This window comes from Bombus flavifrons, chromosome 17 (assembly GCF_040668555.2).
Source record: "Bombus flavifrons isolate JBK064 chromosome 17, iyBomFlav1_principal, whole genome shotgun sequence".
Lineage (NCBI taxonomy): Eukaryota > Metazoa > Arthropoda > Insecta > Hymenoptera > Apidae > Bombus > Bombus flavifrons.
In genome coordinates this window covers 4,941,803-4,954,681 of record NC_138458.1, presented here as the reverse complement: position 1 = coordinate 4,954,681, position 12,879 = coordinate 4,941,803, and the positions used below count along the sequence as shown (strand labels likewise).

Sequence of the window (12,879 nt, the reverse complement as noted above, 5' to 3'; positions counted from 1 at the left end):
AAGTTATGGGGAAAATAATGATCTCCTCCCCTCGTTACATATTTATGTATTTGTATATTCTACATAGGCCAACACAATATTCACAAATTATTAAAAGAACGATCTCTACATTCTCCATTACACGTTTACACGTTTCTCCACTTCTTACAACACTCATATATTATACAAAAATGTCTCTATTTTCCCCATTACACATTTACATACTTCTATAATTCATATAAAGATATAAGAAAAGAGATTATTTTTATTTTCCCCACTGCGTATTTGCATATTTCTATATTTCGTACAACCCAAAGCACATGCGCAAATTACAAATAAAATTATCTTATCCAAAACGTTCTTTCCTCCGTAGACCTCCAATATCAAGACACGTAAGTCGAAGCGCTACTGTTTACCCTGTGTGTGTGTGTGTGTGTGTGTGTGTGTGTCTCTCTCTCTCTCTCTCTCTCTCTCTCTCGCAAGTGAGAGAAAAGGGGAAATGAGAACGCTGCATAATCTTGTGCTACATTTTGTGGTTTAAAGTTACCAAAAATATCCCGTATCCGGACACTCCAGCAGGCTGTGAAGTGTAAAGCCCCGTCTCCACGTGGGTGGTCGGATCTCCCTAGGACTCACAATCCTTTGCTGCTTTCCTAGAAATTCGAGATTTCCAAAGGGAGCAAAGAAAAAAGAAAAAATTGGGAAGCTGAAGGGAAGAGAAAAAAAAATTAGTGGAGCGGGGTGGAGGGAGGAGGGGGAGAAGACAAAAAGAAACGAGTGTATAACAGGCGCGTGACTAGAAACAAAGAACTTAAAGAGAAAAAGGAAAGAAAAAGAAGAAGTAGAAGAGAAGAAGAAGAAAAAGGGTGTCGTGTACACACTGGAAATTGCGTTCACGATACAGTCAATGGTGGATCGCGTGTAGGTTAAAGTTAATGGCCCCGCGGTGGCTGTCCAATGGACAGGAGAACGCGTTTTCAGTGAAAGCGCCGACTTTTATGAACTCTTCGGGACACTTTATTGCCGGCTTTGGCTTTTTTAGATGCACGATACCTGAATTCCACATAGATAGACCCGTCACCGTGAAACGTCTTTGAGGTAATAAAAAGGATTATGGGCTAGCCGAATGCCGAGAACCGCCGTGAAACTATTAAGCCGGCATAAATCATGTTTCGTGAACGCGTCTAATCCATAAGCCTAAAAAGATAAAGTCTCGTCGAGCAACTGCCCCGAAGAAGGTATCTTCCGTCGATTCCGTTAGCGATCGAACCCAATGATGAATCAAACGTTTCGCTCGTAGCTTTTTAAAGGATGAGAGTGGCGTTGTGTGAGATAAAGATCGACAGGTTAGGATACGAGAACTAACCTTAAAAGACGCGGTCAAACATTGCACGTAAAAATATACATTCGTCGTTATTTCTTTTGTTCATCTAACTTTATGTAGACTCTTACATTAACAAAAATTGAGAAATTGATTAATCAGATTAATGTATGAATTTTCATGAAGTTAAATGAACGAAAGAAATAACGATGAACGTGGAATTTTTCATTAAATTTTCAGACGAAAAATATTTTTAGCCTGTAGGATACGACAATAGCGGATGACTTGACTTGCGTAATTTCACCTATTCGAATTAAGCATTCCTTCTAGTAAAATAATCATGGAATTGGTACTAAAATTTCGCTGTCGTATAACGAATATTAATAGGATAAAATTTAATTTTCGTAACGAGGAGAGTCGAAAAACAAGTTGTACGAGAAGACCACGTTGGTCATTAATAGAACCTAGCTGGTTGAAAAGAGGAGTCTGAAAAAGGACAAGCAGTTTCGGTCTGAAAGGTCGCAAAAAAATTTTTCGCACTAGAATTCCGAGAAAACGGTCATATATCAAAGGTGGAACTGAAACAATAATTATGCTCCTGCTGTAATATTTTAACAAAAATTTGAAACACGGTAGAATCTAGGCGAACGTTTCATCAATACGTTTCGTGGAAATAATAATTCTCAATGATGGAAGAGTACATCTTTGATTTTTTATTACCTGACCATTTCTTACATTCTTTATTATTACAAGAAAGATATTTCATATTGCGGAATATCGAATTGGAGTTAGTATTACAGCGGAAAACAGCACAGCTATATGTACTTAGTGACAAAAGTTAGGGAGCATAATGATCGGTATTAAAATTACTGTATGTTTTTCATCTTCCAAGATACATTAGCTGGTATATTGTATTAAAAATACAATAAAGACATAACAGTCCATATATGGACGTACAATAAGTTTCAACGTTAAATATTTAAAACGAATACGAAATTGTGAAATTTGGCAATCCTGGTCCGCTAATACGAATAAAGGAAACTATAGACAGATTCGTGTATGATAAATATAAACATACAATCTATTTTTCGACACAGAATTTTAGTAATTAATTTATGCGTGCCGTGAGGTGAAATAAATTAAGGATCACCGCTGTTCTTTTTTTTATTATTTAATTTGTACTTTACATTCGGATTTGTACATATGGACGTTCGGTAAATTTTTCTAGCTTCACCGCTAGGTTACCAACTTATTGCTCATCTCGTTTTGCGTCGGCATGTTCCATATTTCCAATTCCATTTTACGATATTAAAGAGCACCGAACGGCGGCCATGCGTTCCGATGTAAATCGTACTCGACGCTGTCACCGCATTCGATAGGTGGACGGCCGACGAACAAGCATCGTTACTCCGTTAAAGTAGCTTCTGGCTATCATTATCTCTTCTCGAGAGTCAATCTGACGCAGCAATATAGGAAGCTGGCCTCTGAGAAAGCGCACACGTGTTGGGTTGAAGACAGGTAGCCAACTTCGAATGTTCCCACACGTGGTTTTAGTCACGTCCATAATTAATGCGTGACACGGTACAACTGAATACACAAAATCGTTCGTTTTATCTGAAGAACCGAGGAATCGTAAAGTACATTTCTTCGACAGCCATTTATGTCCCCTTGTGCCTGTGTAGTCTGTGTAGCTGTGTCGCGTAACAGCTCCACTCTGTTAATTTAACCATGGAGCGATATGAATTTTCTAACGTTTCCATCGAACAAATACGAGTTTATTCGACGTTGCTTATCAGATAAGATAGAAGAGTGGAATTTTCAAACGGCACACTTATCCCAATTTATCAGCGAGGTAATCGTTCATTGATTTAATTCGTAGTAGCATTCGGTGGTTGTATCGAGAAGCTGATTTCCTCGAATAGGTTAGGGTATCTAGGATATCTAAATAGGATATCTAAATTTTGTAAATATATTTTACAAGTATAGGACAATTGAATCTACTGCAATTGATTACTTCTGGTAAAACAAAAAGAAAAAAAGATGAAAATGTGACTTATCATATTATTACAGACACCAATAGATTTCGCATAAAAGTTAACTCTACTTGTAAACAATAAGAAGAAGAGGTTGGCTGTTATGGATCAACAAAGATCTTTCTTCCTTTCTTCTCTACTGTCTACGAAGACATTTGGCATATTATTATTCTGGGGATTTGTGAATATTCATCTCCATTCAGATGCCATTGCGGACTGACAATGCGCATATATATATTCGTACACATTTGTAGTGACAATCAAGTTTTTTTTTATGCCACACTGCTGGAATTTGTCCAGCTGGACAAATTGTAAAGTACAAATTAAATAATAAAAAAAAAGTGCTGGAACTTTAGTGTCGAATTTCCGTTTAATTTTGAATTTCTTCGTTCCTAATACACCATGAAGCGTTCTAAGCTTGCAGTTATTCCATCTTCCATATGTAGCTTTCTGCTGCTGTTTGCCAGAATGCTGCACCTTATGTCCACACAGGTTTTATTATTCTTTTATATATTTTTAATTTATTGTCCGTACAAGAGGAAGGTTAAATGTTTTTTTTTTTAATTTTAATTTCTGCTTTACAGTTTGTCCAGCAGGACATTTGGTAAATTTGTCTAACTAGGTTAAATGTGTGGCTGATTAGCCAGTACATTTTAATTTCTAGATGTTCCATCAGAGTAAGAACAAAATGTACCTTTTATATTTCTCTGCTGCGATCTCTTGTGTCTTCAAATTTATAAGAAGAATATAATTATTGTAACAGCATCTTAAATCTTATCGGTGATTTTCCAGTCTAACTGGCAACAACTTGTTTAAACGTTTCAGCATATTTAACGAGAGTTGTTTATTATTGAAACGAAGGTACTCGCGATTATACGAATTCAAAGGTATCGAATAAACCTCGCCACGGGTCGTTCGTATATTATGCATTATGTACGTATCCCAACAACGATCAGCAACGTGACAAACGTCGTGGAAGCAGGCGAAGCGAGGAAATCCGACGAGGACCGGCGGAATTCAACAAAACGGATCGGTAACACGCGAACCCCATAAAGCAGTATGAGGCGTGACTTTACGACCCTTGCAATCTCACTTTCTTTCCCTGTTTCGCGCGTGAACATCGGCAACGACCGACACCGCGATCGAAATTATTAGGTTAGAAACTAAGTGGTGCCAACCCAATAAGAAAATCGAGCTCGATGCGACACCGGTGCAATTCGTCAGTTTTGTACGAAGTGCTATAGGGAATTAATGTTATAGTTTTTGCCAACTTTTCAGTAATTTTCAGTAATTTCAGTAATAAAACTACACGCAGAGATACACTTTTAAAGAAGCAAACTGCTCGCCACACAAAACTTCGTCCATTTAACTGTCCCAAAAAAGAAAAGAAAAGATATTGCTACAAAGTGGAATTTTGTAGATAAGATTTCAGTCTTCTCTCGATCAACTCTCCGCTCGAAAAAAACTGACTCGAGATCATTAGACTGCACAGTGTACGCTACACGAGGGCTTAATTTACGCGTTCTCGTTCACCAAACGATCCCTTCTCCCGGTAATTGTTATCGTTGTTCCATTAAATTACGATAATTGGCGTAGATACGGTGATCCTGGCGAGGGTTCGCGCGCGTTACGCGTTCACTTTCGCGGACTGTCACGTGGCTAAGCTATATACGCGTTTCTCGCGCTGCAACCGGCCGGCTATCGTGGTTATTAAGGAAACAGACGAAGGAACGAAACGAAGGAAGAGGCGCGTTGGGTGGTCCCGCCCCGCTGTTTATGGGGCACTGCATCTGCTGGCCCCGTATAACCCTCTACCGTCGACCTGTGTGGTCCCACCTTACGTCCGACTTTACATTCGATTCACTACTTGCTAATGGTAGTTGCATTAGCATTAGGTGACCGGCTGCGTCTTGGTATTATAACCGGCACCGCGTTCACCGGCCTCGGTTCTTGCGTGATTTTTCAACCGTGATATTGGCCCTCGTTCCTTTTCGCTATGAATCTGTTCGTTAACCAGTAGGCTGCTTTTTCGACGAGTATACTCGTCACGAAAAAACGCCAGTACTTATACTCGTCATGTTACAGTTTGCTATTTAAATAGCAATTTAAGCGAAAAGTAAAATACATTCGTAAGGTTTAAGACGTCAGGATTATTTAAAGGCCAAGACGAAATGAAAGGGACAAATAAGAAAAATTGTATGTAACGTGAACAGTGCGATACATTTTAGGTATACGATTCCCAAACAGATTTTTTTTATTTTTTATTTGTATTTTACAGTTTGCCCAGCTGAACATTTGGTACATTTTTCTAACTTAATTGATAAATAACATGTGGATAGCTACTCCCAGCAGGATACCATCTTCGAGTTCGAGTATTTTACTTCTTTAGTGAGGTTAGTTTTTTTTTTTTATTTAGTTGTTTACATTCACAATTTGTCCGATTTGGAGGTTAGTGGAGTGTTTTTTCAAACAGGTCGCAACAGTTGGTTAACTCTTCGATTCTTGCAGATTCCACGATTTTCCACTCGTTCTACAGGCTGCTCACAGGATACAGGAAAATGTTTGGAAGAAAAGTTAAATGGTTTGGAATATGCAAATGTATGTTGCTTTCATCAAAAAGGGAAAAGTTTAAGAGAGCTGGTTCAATGATGTTTCTACCTTCGCATTTAATGACGTTAAATGATAAATCCATCCAACAACGATCAGGTAAAAACTAAATGATAATTTAATTACAGTGTATCATGTAGACAACGCTGTAAGTGTCACCGAAAACGTTAAATTTCCTAATAGATTTTCGAAATTTTATTTGTTGATGCGTCAGAAAATTTGCTACTTTTTGCATTGATGTATTGCAATTATGAACAAACAAAAAGTTGAAAATACAGAAAACCGAATGTGCCATTGGTTCAAATTTGCAAACACTGTAAGCAACAATCCTGTTTGTCTCCACGCGACTTGTACAAAAACAAAAGATACACTTTTTTCCATATGTTCTTTTTATCTTTATTACAAAAATATGGTTTATAATGTGGCGAGTAAGAATTGTTATAAAATTGGTGATATTCAGCGTGCGTGTGTTGCAACATGTGTATCGCATATGGCACTTGCATTCTGTTACATTTACCAAATGTCCAGCTGGACAAATTGTAAAGTAAAAATTAAATAATAATAAAAAAAAACATTCTGTTATACAGTAAACGCCATTAGTAATTATTTACAAATGCAAAATTTCTCTTGAATTCTGTACCACGGTGTGTCCCTATAAAAGAAAATAAGATTTTTTAATTTTCCTATTTACAGTATCGTTTACAAGGAATCTTCAGCTACAAACTACGTATTGGCTTGGCAACTAAGTGATTGCGGATTTTGTCATTGGATGGTATTGACATGCTTCTTTGCAAATAACAGGACGGCACATAATTTCCAACGGTACCGAGAAACTTGGTCGTGCAGCAACGACCTTAGTTTCACTTTTACCGCACCATTGCCTCTCTCACTCTCGTAGCTTAAACGATGTGCAGCCTACACGGTGCACAGTCATCCGAAATTCTCGCGAGCAAAAAACCGAATGAACAGAAAGTGAGAGAAAAAAGGCATTTTTCCAGCAGACCAATTCCAATATCGCGTACGATATGGTTTGTCGAGACTGAACGATGCACGTGGTCGTTCGTGGTCGTCGCCGCCTGCAGGGTGAAAAATACTTGTGCGGCCGAGCGTGCCACGTAAGTAAGTACTCGATCGGTCTGGCCCGAGAAGGCATCGATCTCGCCATTGATCGATCGATCCGGAGGTCTCGGATAAGATGCTGTCGTCGTCCTGGTCTCGACCTGCTCGTCGTCCAACACAGGGTGGACCACACGCGTTGTGTCGCCTCTCTGACCTTCTCTCCGTCTCTCCTTCGCTGCCTCTGCTCTTGGCTCGCTCCATTCTCTTCTTTCTCTCCTTTCTCTAGCTCTCCTTTCTCTAGCTCCCCTCTGATTCACCGCTCCACTCTCACTTCGATTCTCCTCTCTCCTATCGTTGCTCTCTCTCCTGCCTTTCGCTCGCTACCATCATCCATCGTGAGTCCTTTTTCTTCTGGTTCAACGATCGTGCACGCGCGCGTCTCGCTCGAAAGGTGGAAGGTGAAAAAAGCGCAGGGTGAAATAGAGGAAGGACGAATAAAACGCTGCATATTATATGCAAGCGACCTGAATTTACAAAATCTTTTTTTCTTTGCAGTTTCGTTAGAGGCTCGGGTAGAAGAGTTGCGAGGAGCGACTTCTGGTACTTTATTCGCACTCCGATTTTCCGAATTTCGTTTACACGGCGTCTGATAAAGTAGACCTCGGAAGTTGTAAGAGGAATCGAGTCGTTTGGTCGAATTTTCGAGCGGTTATTCTATTTTAAAGGGCGCTGGAACACTTTGGTAAGTCGCTGTAGGGTAACCTAACCTAACATGGAACAGCTGATCTGAGAAACATCGTAAATAGAGCAACATGCTTTCCTTGCGGCGAAAATAACGCGACGTTAACACGCGACAAAATTAATAGACGTACGTTGCTCGTACGTTGATTGTTAACTATGGAAAAGTTGAAGGGTCTTAGAGTAACAGAAAATGTGAAATGTTGCGAGTTTAAGAAACGCTACACTTAGGTTATGTAACACCTGCTATGCAACACCTAGGAAATTTGTAAAGAAATCTCAGGAAACTTTGCTTCTTTTATGAAAAATGGATATTTATATAAATAAAGAAGGAACAAATATGTTGCAATTTTTAGCTTATACTATATCACATTCATTTTCTTTGTTTCCTACAGGTTGAACCACGAACCTGCAGCACATTCTTCGTGATCCCAACGAAAACAGCGAATATATCGGACCTATTTTTCACTATTATTCCGTCTTTTGTAATCGTCGCTACGGAATAAATATAATCCTCTACCATCATCATCAGTGGCAGCATCATTGACATGTTGCATGTTGCGTACACTCAACGTGCTCCTCCTTATTCGGCACGTAGGTATTTTGGCAGAAAAATAATAATACTACTAAAAAGAAAATAAAGAGAAATAAAAATATAATAAATTTCCCTTGGACGTTGGGAATAAACAAATGCGTTTAATGACAAGTTATACAAAAGAGATATTTTTTAAGGTTTCTTTGCTGAGAAGAAATCGACATTCAACTCACCTCTCAAAAACTTGTATCCAAACTCGGCCATCAACTGCATCCGACAGGTCTCCAAGTAAAATTCAAACGTGGATATTTTTTAACTCGAAGGAAATAAAATTGTTGAGTAAACACGATGAAACTGTTTTCTCGAAAAGGAAGCCTCAAATGGAAAAATATCTTCGCAGCTGATCTCACAATCTTTCTAATCGCCAACTATCCAAATTTACGTATAGCAATCAAAATTCCAAGCTCGGTTTTCTCAACAACGAAGTCTCAAACGTAAAAGACATATTCTACATTTCACACATCTTTTCACGTAGATCCTAGCGCTCCTCGGTTGTGCTATTGGTTCTGGGACACCCTGTATATATATATACAATATAACATATAACAAATGATACCGAAATTAAAGAGAAAAGAGAGGGAAAAATCTATGCAACCGAAAACTTTTGCACGCCACTGTATACGCGTTTCGACTTAGCTCGCCTACTCTTCCGTTTTGTTTCGCCTTCTTTTCTTTTCCTTTGCTTCTTGGCAGAACCGCGCGTAAAAACGCCCTCGCTCGCGTCGTTCTTGCGCGCGCCGGACGTTATTTATACTGTACGATTGGCCAACTTTTTCTGCCTGTTCTTTCCGTCTGTCTTCTTCTCCGGCGGAATTCTCATTCTTAGCTGTGCAACGTTACGCCGCGAGTTGCACACGTTCGACATTCCTCCGCGTGCCGCTCGCCGAGGGTGCTAATTGATTACGCAAGCCATTCGCTCGAGAAGTTGCAGACCCTTTCGCTCCGGATCGTAGCGCACGTTCGATAAAATAGATAAATAAGTGTTATTTTCAAGGTACGTGGGGAATTTCGTTTTAAGAATTCCCTAGGGAGCGCGTAGTTCAAATCAAGCGACGACGAGTATATACGTCGAAGGGAGGGCAGACTCTCCTGTTATGAATTGTACGAAAAGGATAAAGCAAAACGAGGAAGAATTATATTTCTGTTAGATAAAAAATTAACAATTCGTCGGTGGTAAAGGTATTGTTATTAAAAACTGAACATTAACCTTAGCAGGTTTCAAAATTCAATTTCAAATTGTGCATTCGTCGTTGTTTCTTTTGCTCATCTGACTTTAGGTAAATTGTTATATTAGCAATTAACAAGACAGTGTAAGAGTTTACAGAAAGTTAGATGAACGTGGAATTTTAAATTAAATTTCGAAACCCGTCGTTCGACCGAGTCTGCTGAGGTTAGTGTTTCAACAGATCTTTTAGGGTCATCTTTTTTTGAAAGGAAGGAGGTTGTTTCTTAGAACGACAAGTGATACTTGTGAAAAAATTGTACTTATTAAGAAATTAGAGTCGACTACAATTTTATTAGCACTCAGTTATTTCCTATTAGAAATTAATTGCACTTTCATGATAATTCAATTAATAGGAAAGTCTATGTTCTAAAGCCTGGATTATCCTCAAGCTAATAAACGAGCGTAAATTCTACGATACAATATGGCAAGTAAGTTGCTTCTATAGTGGCGATCTACCGTGCAGTCGGACGAGATCGTTGCTACTTGTTCGAACAACGATCTTACTATCTCATTTAATTCGTTAATCTCATAATTATTAATCATTTATTGTTTTCATAGAATTACACGTAGGACCATCGGCGAGCCATCAAGAAATTATTCCGGAGAACGCAACAATTAACGTTAATCATCGCTTAAATGGGTAAAAAGAAGGGCACAATGGCAATGGACAATTAGTCTGTGCGTCTCGCTCCTGGCGTATGATCACCGTGCAAACGCTAAGAGCAGCTCTCGCCACTCCTCATTCGCCGGGTTCTAATCGACCTTAATTTCCCCGTGAAACACTAAATCTACCCTCAAACGGGTTGCCTGGCTAGCCTCAATAAAGCAAGAAGGGAAACGGCTTCGAACACCGATCATTACCGTCTCAGTTCAGCTTGCACCGATCTCAGCTCACCATGGGCTCGCCTTCGGATTCCGCATACTATTTATTACAGCGTAACAATATCTTTCATTACCTTTACCTATAATAACACCTATTCATCTTTGAGAGCCGCTCTCCTTTCCCTGGAACCGTTTCTTTCCAGAGGAATCCTCGTCGCGATCCTCCAATATCACGCATACATAGAGAAATGGTAGGCAGAGTGAAGGAGAAGAGGAAGAGAAAGAGGAGGAGAAGGAAGAAGAAGATGACGACGAAGGAAGGGAAGATAGAGGAGGAAGAGGAGGAGGAGGAGGAGGACAGGAGACAACAACGGTTGCTCCTGGACGGAGGACGAAGGAGGGCAAAAGCAGCCACGCCACGGAGGATGAGGATTCCCCTCGGCCAGCGAGCAGCGAGAGAAAGAGAGAGGGCCACCCACGTCGAGGGCGCAAAGGCGATATTTAGCGGAAGGCAAATCTCTCTGGGGCCACCCACGTCGGCTCCTTGGTTCGTCGTCGGGGCTACCTTATTTCAGGGTGCAACCAAGACGGCTGTGTTGCCTCTCTGTGCTACGGTGCGTGAGCCACTAGCACGGTAGACACGATACTCCAGGGACGACCGATCCAGTCACAGTGCCCTGATTCCTTTCGATGTTATCCCGAATGACAGCCACGAAATTTGTCGGGTATCGTTGGACAAGATAGTAGACCTGAAAAACAGGATCTTTGCTTGGCCAAACGATGCGTTTGGAAGATACAGGTTTCTACGTACACTATCGTGCGTTGGTGTTTGCACGTTTCCGAATTGTATGAAATTGTTGCAAGTATGTAAAATGTATTGGGTTGTCCGGAAAGTTTCTTTTCTTATATAAGGAAATAATAGACGCATGACATTTTTGTTTTGTATTATTCTATCGAATTACGTATGGTACATTTTCTTCTATTAAAATATTTAACATTTGACAGATTAGCTTTCGTGTTTGTGTAAAGATGCGTTGTTGTAAAAGACATGTTTGTAAAAGGAAGACACTTTTTGGACAAGCTAATGCTTCGAATGAAACTCTTGAACTTAAACGCGATGCCCATTTCGCTGTGATTTCCAGAGGAACAATGTCAGTTACGACACACTGCGAAGAATTGGCGGCTGCGCTTACGCAGCATTTTGTACACCTGTATATATTTCGTATATACCAGTGTATATATACAGTGGGCTAGAAGTTTTGAAGGCAACAAGTGTGTACAGTAATTTGCTCGGCGATGTTCAAACGCGTCAGTGTTGTACATGATGAGGACAAAGGTACATCACGTTGTGCTAGTCATCGTATGTGTACATATTTTTTTCTTTTGCACTAACAGGCTTTATTTACGCGATTTTCATTGGCGTAAAACGAATCTAGTGTACAATGTTAGTTAACAAGTGTAACTGAGCAACAAAGTGTACAGTGCACAACCCACCGATTTACTTGCCAACGCACAGTCCAAACCGCTGTACCTAGAAACGTGAAATTTGGACGGTATACATATTTTATGACGTAGGCGTGGGGTAACATAAAATTTTTGCAAATACGAACCCTGGGAGGGATAAAAAAGGGGTAACATTTTTTTTTTAAAGACATTCATATCTCACGAGTTTCTGAGATTAGTCACGTGAAATTCGACACGCGGACTACTCATTGATGGTAAACAAACACGTGTTCGAGCGTTTTTGGAAATTCAATCTCTAACGGGTGGTCCAACAGAGGGTAACACAGAAATTCGAGTATCATGTAACTAGTACGTTATAGTATATGGCGGCTAGTTGGAATAAATAAAAAAGCGATGATTGAAGGTTAATGGAAATTGTTTCTGCAGATATCTAAGTTAAATGAATTTGAGTTAAGTTTGTTCGATGTTGTTAACATCAGCTATTCATCACAGATGATTATTACTCGTTTCAGTTTTGATGTAACAGAAAATTTGATCCCATCTATGGCAAGAAGTAAACATTGAACACTAGAGAAACATTCTTCTATCGCAGTGTTGAAAATGTATTAAAAATATCAGTGTTTCGTTTGGATTGCACGAGTATCGAAATACTTGTGCAGAGTAGTGGACATAAATCTTCACTCACGCAATTAGTACGGCGCTTGTTTGGCAATTAGTACGACAACGTGAATATGAACGAGGTATATACAGAATTGTACGGGGAGAATAATAAATCAACAGATAGTGTGGAAATATCATGTGGAGATATCAATGAAGTTTCGTGGTTCCTTTGTTTCGAGTGCAGCAATTGTGACAGCATCAGCACAGTAGGGTTTTTGTTACTTAAGCCAAACGTATTGGCGATTTTATCGTCGTAAGGGCAGTCACGACAATATAAACTCTGATTATACACTTGCACACTGAAATTTTAATGCACGAGTTGCCAGTACGTTATATGTAATTTGATAATAAGGCGATTAGCAGAAAATTGCAGTGC

At 39.6% G+C, this 12,879-nt stretch overlaps 2 long non-coding RNA genes across 2 annotated transcripts; both read left to right on the top strand.

Moving 5' to 3' along the window:
- Positions 1 to 5,826: 5,826 nt before the first annotated feature.
- On the top strand, positions 5,827 to 8,327 carry LOC138188645 (uncharacterized). Its single transcript, XR_011175594.1, has 3 exons — positions 5,827 to 6,039; positions 6,634 to 7,745; positions 8,133 to 8,327. It is a non-coding gene; the product is annotated as an uncharacterized LOC138188645 (long non-coding RNA).
- Positions 8,328 to 9,224: 897 nt separating this feature from the next.
- Positions 9,225 to 10,216, top strand: LOC138188647 (uncharacterized). Its single transcript, XR_011175596.1, has 3 exons — positions 9,225 to 9,326; positions 9,911 to 9,985; positions 10,128 to 10,216. It is a non-coding gene; the product is annotated as an uncharacterized LOC138188647 (long non-coding RNA).
- Positions 10,217 to 12,879: the final 2,663 nt, after the last annotated feature.